The following is a 19,246-nucleotide window of genomic DNA, read 5'->3' on the forward strand; positions in this document are numbered from 1 at the left end:
CTTTGTAATCCTTCTGACATGCTCACCCCCGAACTCCCCCTGTTTCACCCACTCTCGTCTGGTCATCCTCATTGCAGGTGTTTCTGACCAGTTCTGTTTTGTTCCCGTCATGTTTCTGTCCTTCCCATACACTCATTTGTGACACATCACCTACCAACACGGAGAGCAGACATGCACAGAAAATATATGTTTTTTTCCAACCAATCTGGTCAAATCAGACCAGTCTTGTCTGTTTGAGTTGTTTACATGAGGCATTGTTACTCTGCTTGGACTATTATTGTTATGAGTATTCGGGTCTTTTTTTTAAGGATCATGTGTAGCATTTAGTAGCATCTAGTTTTGAGGTTGTAGATAGCAACTAAGTGAATATTATTTGTCTCACCCTCCCCTTCCAAGAGTGTAGGAGAAACTACGGTGGCTGTGAAACTCATGGATGTTGTGGGCTACTGTAGAAACGTGGCGGCCTACATGAAAGAGAACCTTTGCCCTTTTGTAGATGTAAAGCTAACGATTTCTTCTCCTTATTTCAAATGATCATACACTAATGAAAACTTTATGAGTATACTATTCCACTTCTGCCTTATTCTGCCAGTAGAACTTTACCAATCTTACACACTGGGCCTTTAAAGAGTTGGAGCGCCAGATTCTCTTTACTTGAGGGGGTAAACTACAGGGCTCCAGAAGTTAGTAACATATGCCATTTCTTTTTATCTTGTGCACACAACACTGCACAGCAAACTGATCAGAGAGCTGAACGGTGTGTGTAGACTCCTCTGATATGGGCAACACACTGATCTACACTTAGTAACCCCATTTGTTTGGTTCAACATTTGCTGGTATTTCTGCTTGTTGCATAACATTCAACTTTCAGATATATGATTTAATTAATTGAATGTGTTCTTTATATGATTTACAAACTGTAGCCAAATTCTTCATTCATTCTCTTTTACGCTTCATATTATACAGTAAGCTTGTACTTTATTTACAGCCTGTCCTTGCCAGAAAAATGGGAATGTAGGTAATCTGCACAACAGCTTATTTATGTTGATTGTTTGGCTAGTGGTTGTAATAATTATGACTGGAGAAATATAGAGAGCCAGAGAGAAGGAGGCTGGGATGGATGGATAGGTTTCCTCAAAATCAGATGAAATGAGCCTGTGTTCGCATTTTCCCTGAAAAAATTACAGTCAGTCATATGTTCACCAGGTAAAAAGGAGCAGGAGGAGATTTTTATTCCGATAATTTCATTTCAGACGTTATAAATTATTTTGTGGTTGTTGCAGTGGAAACACCACTTTTGGCCACAGGGGGCTCCATAATCAGCACAATATGGAAGTTTCTTGTAGTAGCTTTAAGTTAGTTTTGTGTCATGTACATTCAGAGTTGGGAACGTTACTTTAAAAGTGTATTCCGATACAATAACTGATTATCTGATAAAAAATATAAGTATCACAATATTAAAGTTATGTAGCTTGATTACTTTCCGTTACTTTTGGATTACAATACCAAATATGGTATAATAGTTTAGCCTAATGTTTACATGTACTGTTTGTTCAGATATCCCTCATGCATGAAATGTACAATTAGATTAATAGCAGTAATTATGGACATGCACAAATTCAAATAGGCTTTATTGACATGACCATAACAAAATACAGAATTGCCAGAGCACATTCAAGATACAGAATATTTAAATTAAACACAGGCAATAAGTGATAAAACATAATGTCACAACAAAATGAAAGTGCAAGCAGAAACAGGAAACTGAACATAACTGACAGATATCAGCAACAATAAAAAAAACAGTAATAGCATTAACAATAATTCATATGTGTTTGTATGTGTGTACACACTTTTAAGAATACTATTCAAACTTTTTAACAGCTGTAAGTAGTAGTATTGGTAGTACTGACAGGTTAGCTAGCTATAACTGGATTTCTATGTAGCTGACTTTGGTCTGTGTTGCTAACATTAGCGATTGTTTTGTGTAGCTAATGTTCTTTAAAACAGATGATAAGTATCACTGTACTGTGATGATGGTCCCTATCTTTTAATTAACACACAGTGAAACTAGATGCCATGATAATGAATTGACAGCTGTCAGATTAGCTGGTGTCACTGAGACCAGAGTGGTGACCTTGTCAGACTTGTCAGTGTTTTAATGGCTGCGCACTGCATGTTGTAGTATATTATTTTTATGTTAAGTGTAATTGTCATCTGATTATTGTAATGGATTACAGTTACCTTTTTCGGTATCCTAATTACATAATCCTGTTGTGTGTAATCTGTTACTTCCCAAGCCCACATACATCTGTTGCTGGTACTCTCTAGCAGTCACATTGACAGTCAACTTGTTCTGTTGTTTAGGTACGAGGACATTGTTATTAACCTTACAGAGTCTCTCCATATTGTTATTCTGCCACTGGAATTACAATTCTAGTCTGTCTGTCCTGTAAGTTTGACTCTTATCTGTTGCTCTGCAGTTGTTTCTTCTTTCAAAGTGTATCTTTTTTATAGGGTATTTGATGGTGCACAGGTTGTAAAGGCATCTGAAGCAACTTTATGATATGGGCTATATAAACTACAAAACTATATAACTGACCTGACTTTACTGATGTGTGAAATGTGAGTCTGACTGGAAAATTGCGGTCATCAAGAGTCCAAAACTTCATCCCTTGATCTGAGTACAACTGGACCATCTATTAGTTGAAATCTAAGATCATGATCCATGCAGAACCAAGAAATGTTCCAAAACCAAAACCTGACCGGGAGACACAGACCTGATCAGAATCGACATGAAACAGCATTTCTAATGCAGTCATTAATTTCACAGGCTTCAATACACACACGCAGCACTTCCATCATGATTAGTGCCATCTGTTCACGTTCGGGTCTTTAGATGAGAACTTCTTGGTCAATATAGCAGCTCCAAGGAATTTATTGCTTTAATTGACAACATTTAGCATCATCATTGACTGGACATCCACATGAAAAGTACATTTTCTCTTTAAAGAAATCAGTGAGCCAGTTTTGACTTGTCCAAATGTAATTTCTACAATATTGTAACATGTCAAAATTGTTTCACAGATTTGGTAAATTAAAACTTTAACTGCTCAAAATGATATTTTTACATGTTGAAATGTCATTTCCACTAGTGAAAACTAAATCGCTACTTGTCAGCCCTGTTGATTAAATGTTAAAATGGTTCACTATATTACACTACTCCATGACATGTAGTCATTCCATCTATTATTAAGATAAAAATACTGATTAGAGCAGATTTAGCCCTTTATGGTATGGTGTTGCTTCTAGGTAATGTACCCATTTTTGTCCCTTTACACTCACACAATACATTCTAAATTATAGTGCAGTAGTTTAAATAGGGGGCACAGCTCTCAGGAAATTAACAGCAGTGTTTTCATTTGTCACATGACTCTGGAGCTCATGTTGAATCCCTTTTTGTGGACTTGCACACAACTCCATCATCTCTCGCCACACAAATGGTCTTTTTCTGTCATTTTACAATCCGGAAAGAATGGATTCATATTAAAAGACGAGTAAAGTTTAGTTTTGAATTTAATGTACTTTATTTGATAATTCAGTAAAACTGTTAAAATGTGAATATTGCTTTGATGTAACACTGTACCTTTAAGGATTCCCACCATGACATCTTTCACCTTATATTGTTTACTATTCAACCAATACAAGACGGGCTGTAAATGGATTCCTAACTATTTTATTTTATCTGAACACATATGCAGTGAGCCAAAGATGGTTGCTGTTGGGATAGACACACACCAAGAAACTGAAAACAAGCATTTGAATGTAACACTAATGATCGAACACTGAAATGTGACTCAATGTCCTGCTTTGAGGAGGTTCTGATACTTTGATGTACTGTAAATGTACTGTAAATCCCAGTCCAAATTAACATCATGGTACGCTCAAAGGGCCAGGTGTAAATGTAAAATGTTGTAAATAAATCCACTTTTTATCACATTAAATAATTGCCTCTGCATTTTAATATTGTTGCTTTCAGTAATAACTTAGTAATTAATAGCTAGCTCTGACATCAGGCCTCTACGAAAAGTAATGTCAAAGAGAAGTTTCAGTCCTGGTTGATTTGGTGAAAACTGCTGCATCATTTCTTGTCAGTCTCCAGCAGGGACAGTGAAAACTATTATACAGAGAAGTAATTGCACCACGTTATCATCACAGTGAATGACTCTTGCTAAAAGTGCCGACCATAAATAGTATCAAAAACGAGGTTTGATGTAATGAAAACCTGAAGGATCATAACTTCAATTCACACTGACTGATTTTGATAGTGAAGGAATGCGTTGCGGTGTCTCCTGTTGGTCATTTCTATTTCTTTTTGATGTAGTTTCTTTCTCGTTCTCCTTCACTCCATCACTGTCACCCTGCCTCTCTCCCTGTCATTCTCCTCCATGCTCTCTCTGCCTCATGACCACATGAAGCCCCAGGCTCTCTATTAAATCTTCATATTAGTGCGACGCTGCACCGCCGTCACTGTAATGACTGCAGGAACGCAGCGTATCTCTTCATTTACTTTCAGGTCGATTTTTCACGCTTTGCATCCCTCATTTTCCCCTCCATATGCTCCTCCTAGGATTTATTACCGCCTATCTGCAGCTCTACTGTATCTGTGACGCAGCCGGGGGCTCATTTGAACTGTAAAAGCTGCCGCTGTGAGAGCTAATCTGCCCACATGTAAAGGCTTAATCCACATTGATCTGCAGATGAACCCAGATCAGAGGAGATTAGATAAGACTTGTTCACCAAAGGCACCCCTCCACCCAGGCCTCCTGCTTTGTGCATCTAGTTCTGCAACTCGAGATGAAGGCGAGCACGAGTCTGGTCTCGCTGCTTGAGGTTTGTCTCCGGCAACACGAGGAGCTGCTGGAGACAATAATAAACCGCTACTGTTTCATCTAATGTCAGATAATACAGGAAACAAACCAGTGATGAGCTCAGAGATGAAATAATGCGCCGAGCTCCAAAAGAGGCAAGCTGAGGTCTGAGAGCAGTGAGGGTGGAGCACTGACAGCAGCAAAGGAGGAAGTAATTGTATAATTATAGCAGTGATTACAGGAGGCGATGCTGTATTTCTGCTCTCTGTAGAAACCAGTGTTTCCATTTTGCTGTCGGTCTTCAGCGTCATGGAGGATATAAATTTCCCAAACAAATGGGAAAACTTCCAGTCAAATATGGTGAACTATGGTAATTTTCTCATTTAACTGATCAGTTGTTTGGTCCATAAAATGTTGGAAAATTTTAAAATAGTAATGATAATGGTAATATGATAATAGTAATTATAATGGTAATAATATTAAAAACTTCAAACTTATACAGTGCTGTACTATGTATATACTATACATATATTTCAATCAGGAGAGAATAACAGTAAAAGAAAATGGTTTATTGACACGTGCATGAGATATGAAACATGAAAAGTCTTTGGCGGTTAGACCCCATTGAGGAGAAACAATAAGCACATATATAAATGGGGGTGATGTAGCTGTAGTGAAGAGAACCCATAAAAAAAAAAATAGACAGCACAATTCTAATGAGATAAACCATAAGAATTAGGCACGAAAATAAAAATGCAAAGCACAACAAGTTGAAAAGGAGATGGAAGGTAGCAATAAAGAAATGCGATCAGAATACAATGGACTGGGTGAAATAGATAACGAGGATTGTGCAAGCAGAGGTGAGACAGCACAGCCAATGTGGGGTCTACAGCAATCGGGCTGCATGCAAAGAAGGAAGTAGGGTTGACTGAAGGAAAAAGAAGGCAGCCACAGAATGGTTGAATGACCAGAGGGTTGGTAAAAGGAAAAGTATGCCTGAGGAGTAGTAAACACTGAGATGAGGACTAGAAAATACTGACAGAATGAAGGATAGGGTAGGAAGAAGGTCAGACCAACTAAAGAAATAAAGGTGTACAATCAAAAGAAATAGACAGAGATGCACGAGATAGGCGACGCTTGTAGCCCAAAAAGACAGGATAGGGAAGCAATGCCGGCATTTGGCGTGGTCATTGGAAAAAGACAGAGTTGCAGCATGGAGGTTTTTGCATGAAGTTCACTTTTTTTATTTATTTATTTCTTTTTAGAAAAGACAGGATAGGGAGGCAATGCCGGCTGATGCCTGATCGAATAGAAGAGGATGGAAAGGTACAGGGGACAAGAAATACACTGAAATTGCACAGAAGTAAAAATAGTGAAGATGTATACACCATGGATCATGCACCACCACCAGTTATATGTTGTTTAAACTGAAAATAAGAGTTCAGAGGTCTTTGATTAACAACATAGCACTGATGTCTGGATGAATGTAGGACGTGAAAGCAGAAGATGACCAGCAGCCTGGTTGTAGCAGAGATGAGGGAGAATGCCTTGATTTGCATAAGAGTTAGCTGAAGAGGCTGTCCTGATTTTGCTGCAGACACAAAATCCATTATTAAACATTAACAAGAACCTTCTTGAAAGATAGTTGACCCATGTTTGATAAGGAATTCCATGAAGTAGGGACAGTGGAGAGTGAGGCTAGTGATTGGTAATTTTTTTTTTTTTTTTTTTTTATACAGCATGACACGAAGCATGCGCTGTCGCATTGGAGTGTCAAGACTTGACGGTAGTGATGAAATGAAGCCAGATCTAACGTGATGACTATATTAGGGTAAATGATTGAGAAGGAGAAGAAAATTCTGTAGTTCCAAGAAGGCTATAAAATGGTAATGAATACTGCATTGAGTCGATGTAGAGAGAAAATTGCATACTGAGAGCTATAACACCTACACAAATAGAGATGTGAATGGACAGAGTGTTCAAGAGAAACTGAAAAAGCTCTTAACAACACTTAGCCAGGTTGAAAACAGACTGGGGAAGAAGGCACCGTAACCTCTATATATACTGAAGCCGGCCATAGCCCACAGCGGGGGTTTGAAATGATAAACATTCATGCAACACAAAAGAAGGCGCAGACGGTATTAACAGAACAGATTTAAGAGGAGGACAAACCGCAACACGAAACATGGCGAAGTGCTCTAAGCATAATGATTTGAGCATAGCAGCAGCTAAAGAGTTGGAATGATCAGGCATGTGTTGGGCAGTGATGATGAAGTAAATGATGAAGACCACGTGATGCTTCTCAAGACTTAAATTCTTATTACTTGTCTATAAAGCGCTAAAAGGTCTAGGCCAAAATACATCTGATTACTGGTACGAAAGAAGCAGACCCCTCAGATCATCTGGAACAGGTTATTCAGTATTCACAGGATCTGAACCTAATTGCCTCGTGTCTGAGTGGTGCTATAAATAAAGTTGTCTTTGCCTTGCCTCATGATGGCATGATCTCTTGAAGAGGAGCGCACTATATTTATGATGCCGACGACTGTTTGATTGTCGCATAACACTGAAATGCGTTGCACTTCCTGCAGGCCCCTAAACCTGGCATGACACTGAATAAGATATATCTCTTATAGCGCAGAGGAGCGATCGAAACTGGCAGAGGAGAGAGGCCGGTGGCTCCGACCACTGCCTTGAAAAGAAAACACCCCCAAACCTACAGATAGACCTCCATCTGTGAAAAAAATAAAAAATAAGGATCAGAGGACTGCGCCAGCTCGTATAGAGGGAGCGCCATTCAGTGAACTAGCAGGAAAGACACAATGCAGTTGGAGTGTAGCCTTCATCTAAAGAGATCCTGCAGATTGGCACAGAGGACGCCATGCCTAGGAGCTAAATAAGAGTGACTCTGAGGATGACGCGCTGACGAAGTTGAGAGGCTCATGGAGGGAGAGAACTGCAATTTTGTTATGTTATGCCACAGATTCCACTGGACGAATGAATGGGGCTGCTTTGAACGCAAAAGTGATACCTGCTTAGAAAGCTAGCACCTGAGCCCGTCAACTTATCATTTCATGGCATTATACATGGTGTAGTGAAGAGAAAATGCTCAAATGTAAAGGCTGATCAGCGGAGCGAGGTGCGGACGGCCGAATAATAATTATCCTTCCCTAAGTATCTCATGTGCTACACTTTACTGAGAAGGCTTAATAAATTAATGATGATCCGTCCATACAGATATAGAGATCACTGATTAGGCCAAATAAGCATCAGTTCTGTCTCCTCTCCGGGTAGACTGACAGATATATGCGATAAATGCAAGGCCGATAAATAAATGCCCAATAGATAAATCTATGATCAGCCGGGATCAACAGATTTGAACACAGCACTAATGTTTCCTCGTGGCCATGCTTAACGCACTCGGGGGGTGCATGAAAAGGCAACCTGAGTCATTGTCTACCTGGAGAACTGATCTCATGCGCTGGATATATTTGCTGCTTGTGTTGCACACGGCCTACCTAGGAGGGTCTGGAACGGCTGAAGTCAGGGAAGCTGAGAGGTTCCCATAGTGGAGGGTGACTGCAGCATGGGGCCTGGCGGCAGAGAGTCACTGAGGGGTTGAAGCGGTCTCCGGTGCTTGGAGGCGTGCGTCGATGGCATGAGTAGAGTCACTAGAGACTGCAGGGAGGAGAGCAAGGAATTGTCCATGGCGCCTGGGATAGAGGAAGGAGGGAGCAGAGATTGAGGTGCAGTGGAGGCCTCCTTCTCATCGCTGAGGAAGACTGGGTTCCTGGTTCTTAGCGGCCGTGAGCAGCATGGTGGGGGCCGACTGACAGCTGAATCTTGCCCGGGGAGCGAACTCTGATGAACGCAGCACTTGTTCGGCCAACTCACGAATTGGGAGAGTGCATGCCCGCTGCAGGAGAAACGCTGGTTCACGAATATGGGATAAAGTGAGCTCAGCCTCTTTGGAAGCCATCAGAAGAGAGGGAGGAAGTCGGGGCTGGAGCCCTAGGGGAATCGAGGTCGTGGTAGGAATCGCTTGAGGTGCACCAACCAGCAAATGGTGAGTAAAACATGAGCCAGTCGCGTGACTGACTGAATGACAACTGATGAAGCAAAGACAGAGGCGATTTAAAGTTTGACAGCAGCAAATTGACTGGCTACAGTGACCGTGGCAAAATCTGATTGGATAGTACATACGAAGGTGAACGCCCACAAACAGCTGATTAGAGGAAATAGGAGGAGAGAGCTGGAGTAAAGGAAAGTTGTGAATGAAGGCAGTATAATAGAAGGTCTTCCTGATTGAACTTATGCTGAGCTTCATTAGATCATTATACACTGTACAGTATAATACACAACTATGCTCTGTAGTCTGGCTCAATGTCCCGCCTACAGCAGCACATCTGATTGGTTAGAAGTCATGATCAATCAGCAGACACACTGTGTCACAGACGGGGTGAGACAGAGCTGCACTGGTGAGCAGAGAGGAGCTGTGTAGAAGTTAAGACAGCTGATATCACCAAAGTTTCAATGAACACCACAGTTTTATGATCTGTTTCTTTGGTGATAGCAGAGTTACATCAGTGAAAAAAGTTATGGTCTGGATTTCACTCAAGGCGATGTGACGGCTTTTAAATCAGTTGCTCTTCACAGAGATGCGCTGCACACAGCAGCATCTGTCCTCTTTTCACTGCAACTCTGCATTGATTTCTGGTATTATAACTTATACAAAAGTAACAGTGACAGTAAAACTATGATGCTCACATGTGGTCTGCGGATCACATGCATGCCGAACCGTAGAGGGCGAGCCGTACAGGGCACGGGTCAACTGTGATCCGTTGCACCCCTACTTAAAGCTGTCCATAACCTGAGGGTTTTCAGTGTCACGAAGGCGGCTCTCTTTTAACCTGGCTAGATCACCATGGTAACTGTTACTAAACTCATAACCCGGTCAGGAGCAGGTTATGTTCAGAGTTTCAGATTAAATTGTCTGTAAAAAGCACCGTTCTTTGACTAATTATTGTCCTAACAAGGTTGTTTATGAGTGATATAACTTTTAAACTGAGGGAAGACATTAAAAATGAAAAGTTGCTGGGCTGTATGTTCTGTAATATCACCATATAATGTAAAAATGTAACATAATGTAATGTAACAGCAGGACAACTGTACGCATTGCGCTGTCATGGTAACCTCTGTTTGGTGATGCAGAGTCATTTTTCCCGTTTGCTCCAGATCATATTAACACTTTAAATTGACATGGTATATAATCCACACACTAAAATAATGATGAAGCAACTACAGACACTTTGAATACTTTTTACTGTTATCTGTTTTGTCTTGGTGATTTTGCAGCTCAGATCACTGATTAGAAAATTCATCATCATTTATCACAGACAATCTTAAATCAGTTACACTCATTTTACGTTGGTTTGGTCAAAAACCATAGCGTGGGATTCACGCCTGGTCTAAGTTAGAGGAAGGCTTCAACAGTGTTGGTGCAGCAGGTTCCATCTTACCCTAAGACCCCCCTTTGCAACCCGCCCTTGACCATCATCCTGTAAGGGAACAGGTTGCGTTCAGCCAGAGGAAGGCGTAGACCTTCCTGGTGCAACAGGCCCCTATGAGTGTTCTACACGGAACACTCAGGCTACGAGTACGACCATCGTAGCCACGGGCCTGTTGGCAACCCGCCCCCCAAGTCATCCTGTAAGGGAGCGGGTTGGCTTGAACTTAGTCTATAATCATCTGCTTGACGTATATATACTAACTTCTGCACCTGTGACATCATCTGTGACGTCATCTGTGATCACCTGGCTCAGGTGGCCCAGCGGAACCGGAAAGCTTCGCGGCTGGACTGGATCTGTTCTCCTCCCCTCTCTACTGCACCATCTCTCTCCCTGCTCCTCAGCCAGCAGAGTTAATAATGATGATGATGATGATGATGATAATAATTAATGATAAAATACAACATACTTTCAACGTGCTTCAGGTTAAAATATAAGCAGTTACATATCTGCATGACATTTGCAGTTCATTTATTGTATTGTTTTTTCCAGGCGTTAATGTAAAATAAATTATTTACACGTGAAGCTGTTTTGGAGACATTCTGCTGTCTCCATATATCGCGTTTTCACTCCTCGAACCAGGAGCTCTGTCGCCTCACTTTAAAAATCTTTTCTCTTTGTTTCCTCCTGGTAAATCTGTCGTCATGCTGCCTCTGCTTGCGCACCTTCCTCTTAAAGGTTCATGAGAGCTGACTTTCTGATTGGTTTATTACATGTTCGGCCTAAACTCGCCTGTGAATTAATGAGGGCACTTGTGCACATCTGATAGGTCTATCCCGCTTTGCTCTGGCGGCGCAAAGGGAGGGGCAAGGCGAAATATCACTCCCACCCCTGGCACAAGACGGCAAAGGTGGATTTGGACACGCCTTGAATAAATTAAATCCATTGCGCCTCGCGCTTGCCACTTGCGCCTCTGATCAGCGTAAGATAGGGCCCTAAATCTGCTGTATGGAGTTTTATTGTTTAATGTGCAGTTTTCATGTTAGAATAAATGGCATTTAGTGGATCAGTAAGCATACTTCTTCTCCTGCTTTATTTGCAGCAACAATGTTGTTTTTTGCCGTAATGTATTTTGTATGTTTTCCAGAGCTTCTATTTATAACAACTTGATCAATTTATTCAGTAGGCGACTTGCGATCACTTCATTTCATGCAGAAGAAGAGTCAAATGCAACAAACACCCCTTTTATGTGAATGCACACAGAGTCTGAAGACGAAAACCTGGATTAACAACGCAGGTTGATAACCACCGTCATGATACGTGTTATCTCTGACTGGGGTTTTAGGTTTTGTGGAGCCAGATCATGCACAGAAAGCCTGGCTGTGTTGAGCTCCCTTCCTAATACAGCCCTCTGGACATTTTGACTGGAGAGACTAAAATATGTCAGACTTTAACAGATTTTTTCAGTAAAAAAAGTTTTGATTAGTGGATAACAAAAACACTGGTACAAACAAAGCTTTGTGTACCTATTCTGTCTTAGAGTTTTATTGATTTTTGTGTTAATGGTTTTGTGTTTAAAGATGAGAAAGTGTCAGAGGAAAGTTTCCCCTTTTCAAACTGCTGTTGCAGTTCCTGATCCAAACAGATCTGATCAATAAAAAATGATTTCCTCTTTGTGAATGAAACAACAGACGCCCCGCTGCTCTTCATTTAAATAATAAAACAAACACAGATGTTCTCCGTGCGAACACATCGGGCATGCTGAGTACTGCACTGTGTGTACTGCTCGCTGAGTACTGCGTCATCAGCAGCAAACCCTCGGTGCAGGTGAACCCTGAGTTAGCAGACCGCCAAAGCTCCTGCCATCACTCCAATCAGTCACTCACTCTGGTAACAATTATATATTATTAACCTGAGCAATGGGAGTTCATTCTTCACCTTGGTAACAGCATGTGTGTCAAAATAATCTCAACCCACCGCTGTAGCTCTGTTGGAGGATATCATTATTGAAGTTGTATAAAGTAATAATCACACAAAGAAGTGAAATTAAACTTTGAGACCATCACAAAGAATTTAATGACTGTAGTTTGACAAAAACATCTTGAAGTTTTGAATGAGTTGGAGCCCAGAAGTGCAAAGTCCTGAATTGTCCGTACAGATTAAACATAAATTAAACATACTGAGGTCATGTTTGACAATGTAGAGCACCTCAATCACCTTTGCATGTGCTAAAGATACAACTGTGAGCTTTTTGTCGTATTCTTGCATTTGGTTTGTGAAACAAGTTGTACTGAATCCAATACAGCAGATTCTGAGCTGTGTTTTCCCCAGAAAATGTACCGACCTTTTCGGCTGTCGCAGCCGCTTCTGCCCAGGTCTCTGGGACTGACTGAGTGGACAGGTCCGGCGACAGCAATGGATACAGCCAGGACTACTTGGTTACAGCAGCGGCAGCAGAGCAAGGTTTGTTTTGACAGCAGACTGGAGAGAGAAGACTCATGGGGAGAGATGGCGACCGCAGGGTCAGCAGACCGGCCAGACGGACCAGCCAGTGTTACCATCAGCAGTGAAGAGCAGCTCCAGAGGAGGAGCAGCAGACTAATAATAATAATAATAACTAATTTATGTGCATTAATTACAAACTCATGCTTGACAGTTTTTGAAATTGGTCCAGTTTTGAGGGAGAGTGCTGCAGCCATCAAAAGTGAAACTAAACTTCAGCATAATCCCTCCAGACAACTGCGCACTATCAAAGTATAACCACTTAAAGTGCTTGTTTTTGTCATTGTGAGGCTCAGATTGTTATTTAGGTGTAAGACAACAGCTCTCTACTCAGCAGACTCATTCTGTGAAGGTGTCATTTTAACACATAGATACAGTGATGTACTTCATATTGTACCGGTCGATCCCGGACAAGCCCCCAGTTATGTTATTCACAGATCAGGGAAAGACCTGAGCACAGCATATAAGTGAGTTCCTTCTTTCCAAACTCCCAAGGATGCAGCAGATGCAGTCCAACAAAGAGGGATTTATTCATTATTCATGATAGTAAAATAGATGTCAGAGTGAGCATGGCCTGAAACAAAACAAACAAAATGATCTGGGGGATTAACAACTAAATTACCTGCCTACAAAAGAACAAAAGAAAGACAGGCATCTTACCTGACTCTAACATAAACAGGCGAAAAAGGATTATGAACAAAAAGGGCTTGCCACCCTACAGCTACCATGACAGCTTCTTGCAGAGGGTATTTTTTTGTGCTTTCACTAAAAGCACAAAAAAAGGGCACTTTATCACATTTTCTCCACTGAGATGGCACTGCAGAGGCCACTTAGGCACATTTGCTCCACTAGAAGGGCACTCTAGAGGGTACGTTTTATCTAATATAGGGGCATCCAATATGCCACTTTTGTGTCATTTTTTTCAAACTTATTTTCACAAGGATTGCCCCCCCCCCCGCCCTCCTTGAATCCACCAGTCAACAGCACAATACAGTCTAGTTGTTTGAGCTTACACAGGCCCTGTCGGATCTTTTCTCCATGAGAAGCGTGCTCTAGAAGGCACTTTAGCACATTTTCTCACACTAGAAGGGCACTCCAGAGGGCCCTTTTGGATATTTGCTCTATTAGAAAGGTGCTCCAGAGGGCACTTTAGCACATTTTTTACACTAGAAGGGAACTTTAGAGGGCACTTTAGGATATTTTCTCCACTGGAAGGGCAATCTAGAAGGCACGTTTTATCTAATATAGGGGCATCCAGTATGCCACTTTTGTGTCATTTTTTCAACGTCACAATACGGTCAGGTTAGGAGCTAGGAAACAGGAGTGACATGAGTACCAGCAGGGGACATTTTTAAAGGTGGCGCCATCAGTCTCCAGTCGACACCTGCATACTGAAAACACAAACGGGGTAACGGCATCAAAAGGGGAAACAAAAAACACACAACAATACAAAAACCCTTCATTACCCAGGTCATAACAGATTGAACAGCATTTTTGATCTTGTTAAAATATAGTGTTTCATGCAGTTCTTTGGTAATTCATGTAGACAAATTGTTAATTTATGCACACGAATCAAGTACTTTGTGTGCACAAATTATTCATTTTATTCATCGATACCTGCCAAGCCCCTGGTGTTGGTCCATGGTACTGCAGCTGTATCCTTCTGCCTGCCTCTCATACAGATGTGCTGCTGCGATCTTGTCCAAAACACTCCTGTAAAGGAGATTTTTTTTGTGTGTTTCTCTGTGATCTACTGTGATTGCAGTCTGTGTAAGTGCACACATGCGGGGTTTTTGATTTAAGTGTGTGTGTGTGCGTTAGTGGCAGTGTAAAGGGCAGAGCAGTGAGATGGAGGAGAGGATCTTCCATTATAGATCTGACCTGGGGGGTCACCCACACACACACACACACACACAGACATGCACACTGAGCTGAGGGAAGTTGACCATTAGTTTCCTCTCCATCATTCCACTCACTGACTACAACTGTCTCACTCTGATTTATCTCCTCTTACTAACTGTCTGTGTCTGCCTGCCTGTTTCTCTGTCTGTCTGCATGTCCCTCCTTTTTTCTTCCTATCTGTCTTGGCCTGTTTGTTATGTGTCTTCTCGCTTCTCTGCAAATCCGTGTGTCTGTCTCTCTGTGTGTCACTCTGTCTGTACATCTCTTTCTCTCTGTCTCTGTGCCTGTCTTTCTGCCTACCTGTCTGTCTGTCTGTTACCAACAGATGAAATCTTCAGTCCTCCTTTCCTCTGTGATGCCGTCTCATACTGTGTTGCATTATATGACTCTTATGATGATCTCGACTGGCTGTTGACCTTCTCCTCAGCTGATGTTGATCTTGTTGAAGCTGATGTCGCTTTTGGTTGGTGTAATGTAGCTGATAATCCTCTTTGTGAAGTCCTGATGTAACACTGCAGGTGAGTGGACACCAGTCCGTTATCGTCTCTTCGTGGACATGGATTCTTTTAAGCGAACAAACATAAGTGAAATGAAAATATAAAGCCTGTGCATATAAATCAGACTCTGCAGTTATTTTCTCTGTGCTTTAGTGCAGAGAGTGAAAAAATAAGATAAAGCTGTTTTTCTGTATTCAAATAATCTGAATATTTAACACTTTTCAGAGCCAACAAAATGTTGATGTTTTGCCAGCCTCTGCCAGTGCTGCTTAACAGGCGACAAATAGCAACATTCATAAAAAGCATTCCTAGAAAGTCACTTCAACTGAAATATAATATTTTGTCCTGAATAAAAGACAATATCTAGATATTAGGGTAACAATTTCAATGAAGATCATGTCTATAAGGCATTATAATGCATTTATAAGGCTTCATACAACTCTTTAGAAATGTCTATAATCATTCATGACAATGAGGTTTATAAAGTATAAATGGAGGTCATAATGTATTTTAAGTTCTGTATTCATAATGCTTCATAACTATGTCAAAGTGACAATACTGTTTGAAAGAAGCATCAGAGTTCTGGGTTACACAGCACATTATAACAGCCTGACAGTTATAAAGACACAGAGAACTGCATATAAAGACATAAAAGATTATAAAGTTTCTGAAATGGAATAATGTCTTATAAACAATAATACTCTAGCACGACTTTATGACTTTACTTTCATTATAACAACCATGACTTGAGCCACTTATAAAGACACAGCTGCTCTAATGTATCAAAACAGATTATAAAATTTAAGTTCCTGAAATATAATGTCTTATAAAAATCAGTGAGGCGGTACGGTGTGACTTTGTGAGCTTTAAGTAGTGTGACTGCACAGTGAAAGGTCATAGGTGTTTATAAGACATTTCATTCCAGAAACTCAGAGTTTATAATCTGTAATGATACATTAGAGCAGTTCTCTGTGTGTCTTTATAACTGCCCAAAGTCATGGTTGTTATAATGCACATTATGTCCACCACATATACTTTATTAGCTAGGTTCTGAAATCCTTATGAATGCTTATAATGCATTCTAGATATGAGCCTCTTAGAAAGTGAGTGTTCTGATCTAACACCTGCTCTTCCAGAGAATATGGCATTATGGGTTATATGTAGCCTTAATGTTGCTAGGCTAGCATCTGTTTGAGCTAGTTTATGTTGTGTATGTTAGAGTTAGTCAGTCTTAAATCTGTTTATTTAGTCCACTTTGACCAAGTGGAAAAACAAGCTGACAGCTTGTGTAATACGTTTTAGAGCAGTGGTTCTCAACCACTTTTAGCCTGATCAGGTTGGTGGTCACCACCCCCCCCCCACACCCCACATCCTCAGACTGTGGGCGCTTTGCCCACAGACATAAGAACAACTAATTCAATTTTGGCTTTAATTAGTGTTTTTAGATTTATTGAGATAACGGGGTCGGGGGCGGCTGTGACCGTCCACTAATTGGAAGATTGGCAGTTCAATCCCTGGCTCCTCCAGGCTGCAGGTCGAAGTGTCCTTGGCCCAAAATACTGAACCCCAAATTGCCCCAGATGGCTGTTCCATCAGTGTGTGAATGTGTGTGCGACTGTGTGAGTGAACGGGTGAATGTGACATGTAGCTGTCAAAGAGCTTTGAGTAGCTGATAGATTTGAAAAGCACTGTTGAAAATCCATTCATGATTGACTGTTTCAGTTGTAAAAGAGCAACAATAGAAAGAAATGCATTCTCACATTACTGAGGTAATGTGTCTTTAAAAAAAGGCAGCTGCTAACATGTGGCTAAATGAGACTACAGAGAATTAAATGTCATCACACACAACACAAGTCACTTAGTCTTGGTGATACTGAAGTCATGACGCCGGAGCATTTACGCTTAAATTTAAAAAGTGGTGCTCATTTGTGAAGATTATCTTGCTAAACATCGTATTAAATCTTGCATTAAAGGGGCAGTTCACCCCTAAATCAAAAATATTATACAGGGTGTCCATAAAGTCTCTTTACAATTTAACAAATGTATTACAAAAGCGAGGATTAAGTATGGACAACTGTCTGGCAGTAGTACGGATGGACATTGTAGGAGAATGATCAAAGGCTTTTCTTACACGATGGACGTTTTCATCAGATGTTCTTGGTCATCCACTCCTCCCTTTATCCTACACTGTCCCTGTCTCCATAAATTTCTTGTGCCATGCACAAATTGACGGACGTGATGGTGGATGTCTTCCATACTTAATCCTGTAGTTTCACTGAGTCTGTGTCCGATTTTGTTTCAATAAACCACGATACACATTGTGCCTTTTCTTGAGGAGCAGCCATTTTTAGGGGTTTATTTAAGAGAACCTATTTCACCAACAGGGTACCTGAAATACACAAATGCAATGTGATTAAAAACTTTGATAACCACTGAGCACATAGAACAAATCTGAACATATCTCATCAATTGCTTTTGTAATAAATGTTTTAAATTGTAAAGAGACTTTGTGTATATTTTTCCTATGATCTGTAGTGCTGTACATCCAATTATACTGTTTTGGTGCGAGCTGCAAAGTTTTGGAGATGTCAGTTGTTGAGATTACTACTTTCTCTTCAGTTTATTGGAACTAGATGCCACTAGTCCCACGGTGCTCAAAGCACCAAAAAATACATTTGGAAAAACTCACTGGCAATGTGTCTTTTCAGAAATCATGACCCAGTTACTCAAGATAATCCAATTTCATGCAGGAACTACTTTCTTTCTACTAGAAAGAAAATGGTGTGGGTTATCTTGATTAACTAGGTCATGATGAAAGAGACACTTTTTCAAATCTTTCAAATTTTATTTTTCGTGCTTTGAGCACCATAAGCCAAGTCTTTTAAGTCCCATTGTATTGTATTGGAGAGAAGGCAGACATCTCTACAGCTTATGTCTCCAAAAGTCTGAAACTCGCACCAAAAAATCTAAATAGCTCTACAGGCAACAGGGAAAATATGTATTTTTGATTTTGAGGTGAACAAAAAAAATCACATTGGCCTTTTCTTGGGGGAACCAGGTTGGCCAACAAAAATATGTTTTGTCCCTTTAGCACTCTATTCTGGTTGTATCAGTTTGTTCAGTACATTTTCCTGTAACACTGGAGATTTTGTCTCTTCACTCTTCCATTAAAAGGCTTGTTGACCGATCAGTTCATTCTCTGTTCTTCTGTTATGTGGCAGGGACATCATTCATTTACCTTCGCTCATAATGCGCCGGGTCTGCTCATTTGAACAAAGCAGCAGTATTCTTGATGACCCTCGTGTTGGGAACCTGCTTTAGAGGATAAAATCAGTTGTCTTCTGACGTCTTAAATGCAGAAACGGACCAGCAAGGAAATCATGTGTCAAGCAGGCAAGAATTACTGCTGTCAAGTGCTTCAGAAAGAATAAAAGAACTTTAACTGCCTGGGGAAATTATTCTGACCATTTCCAAAAGTCTGACAGGAGATTGTGATTCACAAGCTACATAAATGTGAGCTTTATGTTCTGCTGACGTACTTCAGGTTTCATTTTTACAAGAGATGAGGATGAGGGCTGTCTTCTCTTTGAATTAAAACTGTCTTGGGGGAAGTTTTCCAAAAGTCTGAAAGTGCTTTGTTGAAGTATTTTTCTTTTCAAAATCCAGTGTTTGCGAAAAGCAAACATACCCACACTTTATGGCCAAAAGACCTGGTTTGGGCCCCTCAGTTTCAATTACAGTAAATCTTAGGGCTTCTGGAAATGTGGCTTTGAACTAGTTGGGCTTTTGGTTTTTGCCTTTATTATGATAGGACAGCTGAAGAGCAGACAGGAAATGGGGTGAAGACAGGGGGACATACGGCAAAGGGCCGCAGGTGGGAGTCAAACCAGCAGCCACTGCAGTGGACCAACAGCTTCCATACATGGGACAGACGCTCTACCAACTGTTGATGGGGTCAGCAGCAATA

The sequence above is a fragment of the Lutjanus erythropterus genome, chromosome 20 (genome assembly GCF_056507025.1).
Source record: "Lutjanus erythropterus isolate fLutEry1 chromosome 20, fLutEry1.hap2, whole genome shotgun sequence".
Classification (NCBI taxonomy): domain Eukaryota; kingdom Metazoa; phylum Chordata; class Actinopteri; order Lutjaniformes; family Lutjanidae; genus Lutjanus; species Lutjanus erythropterus.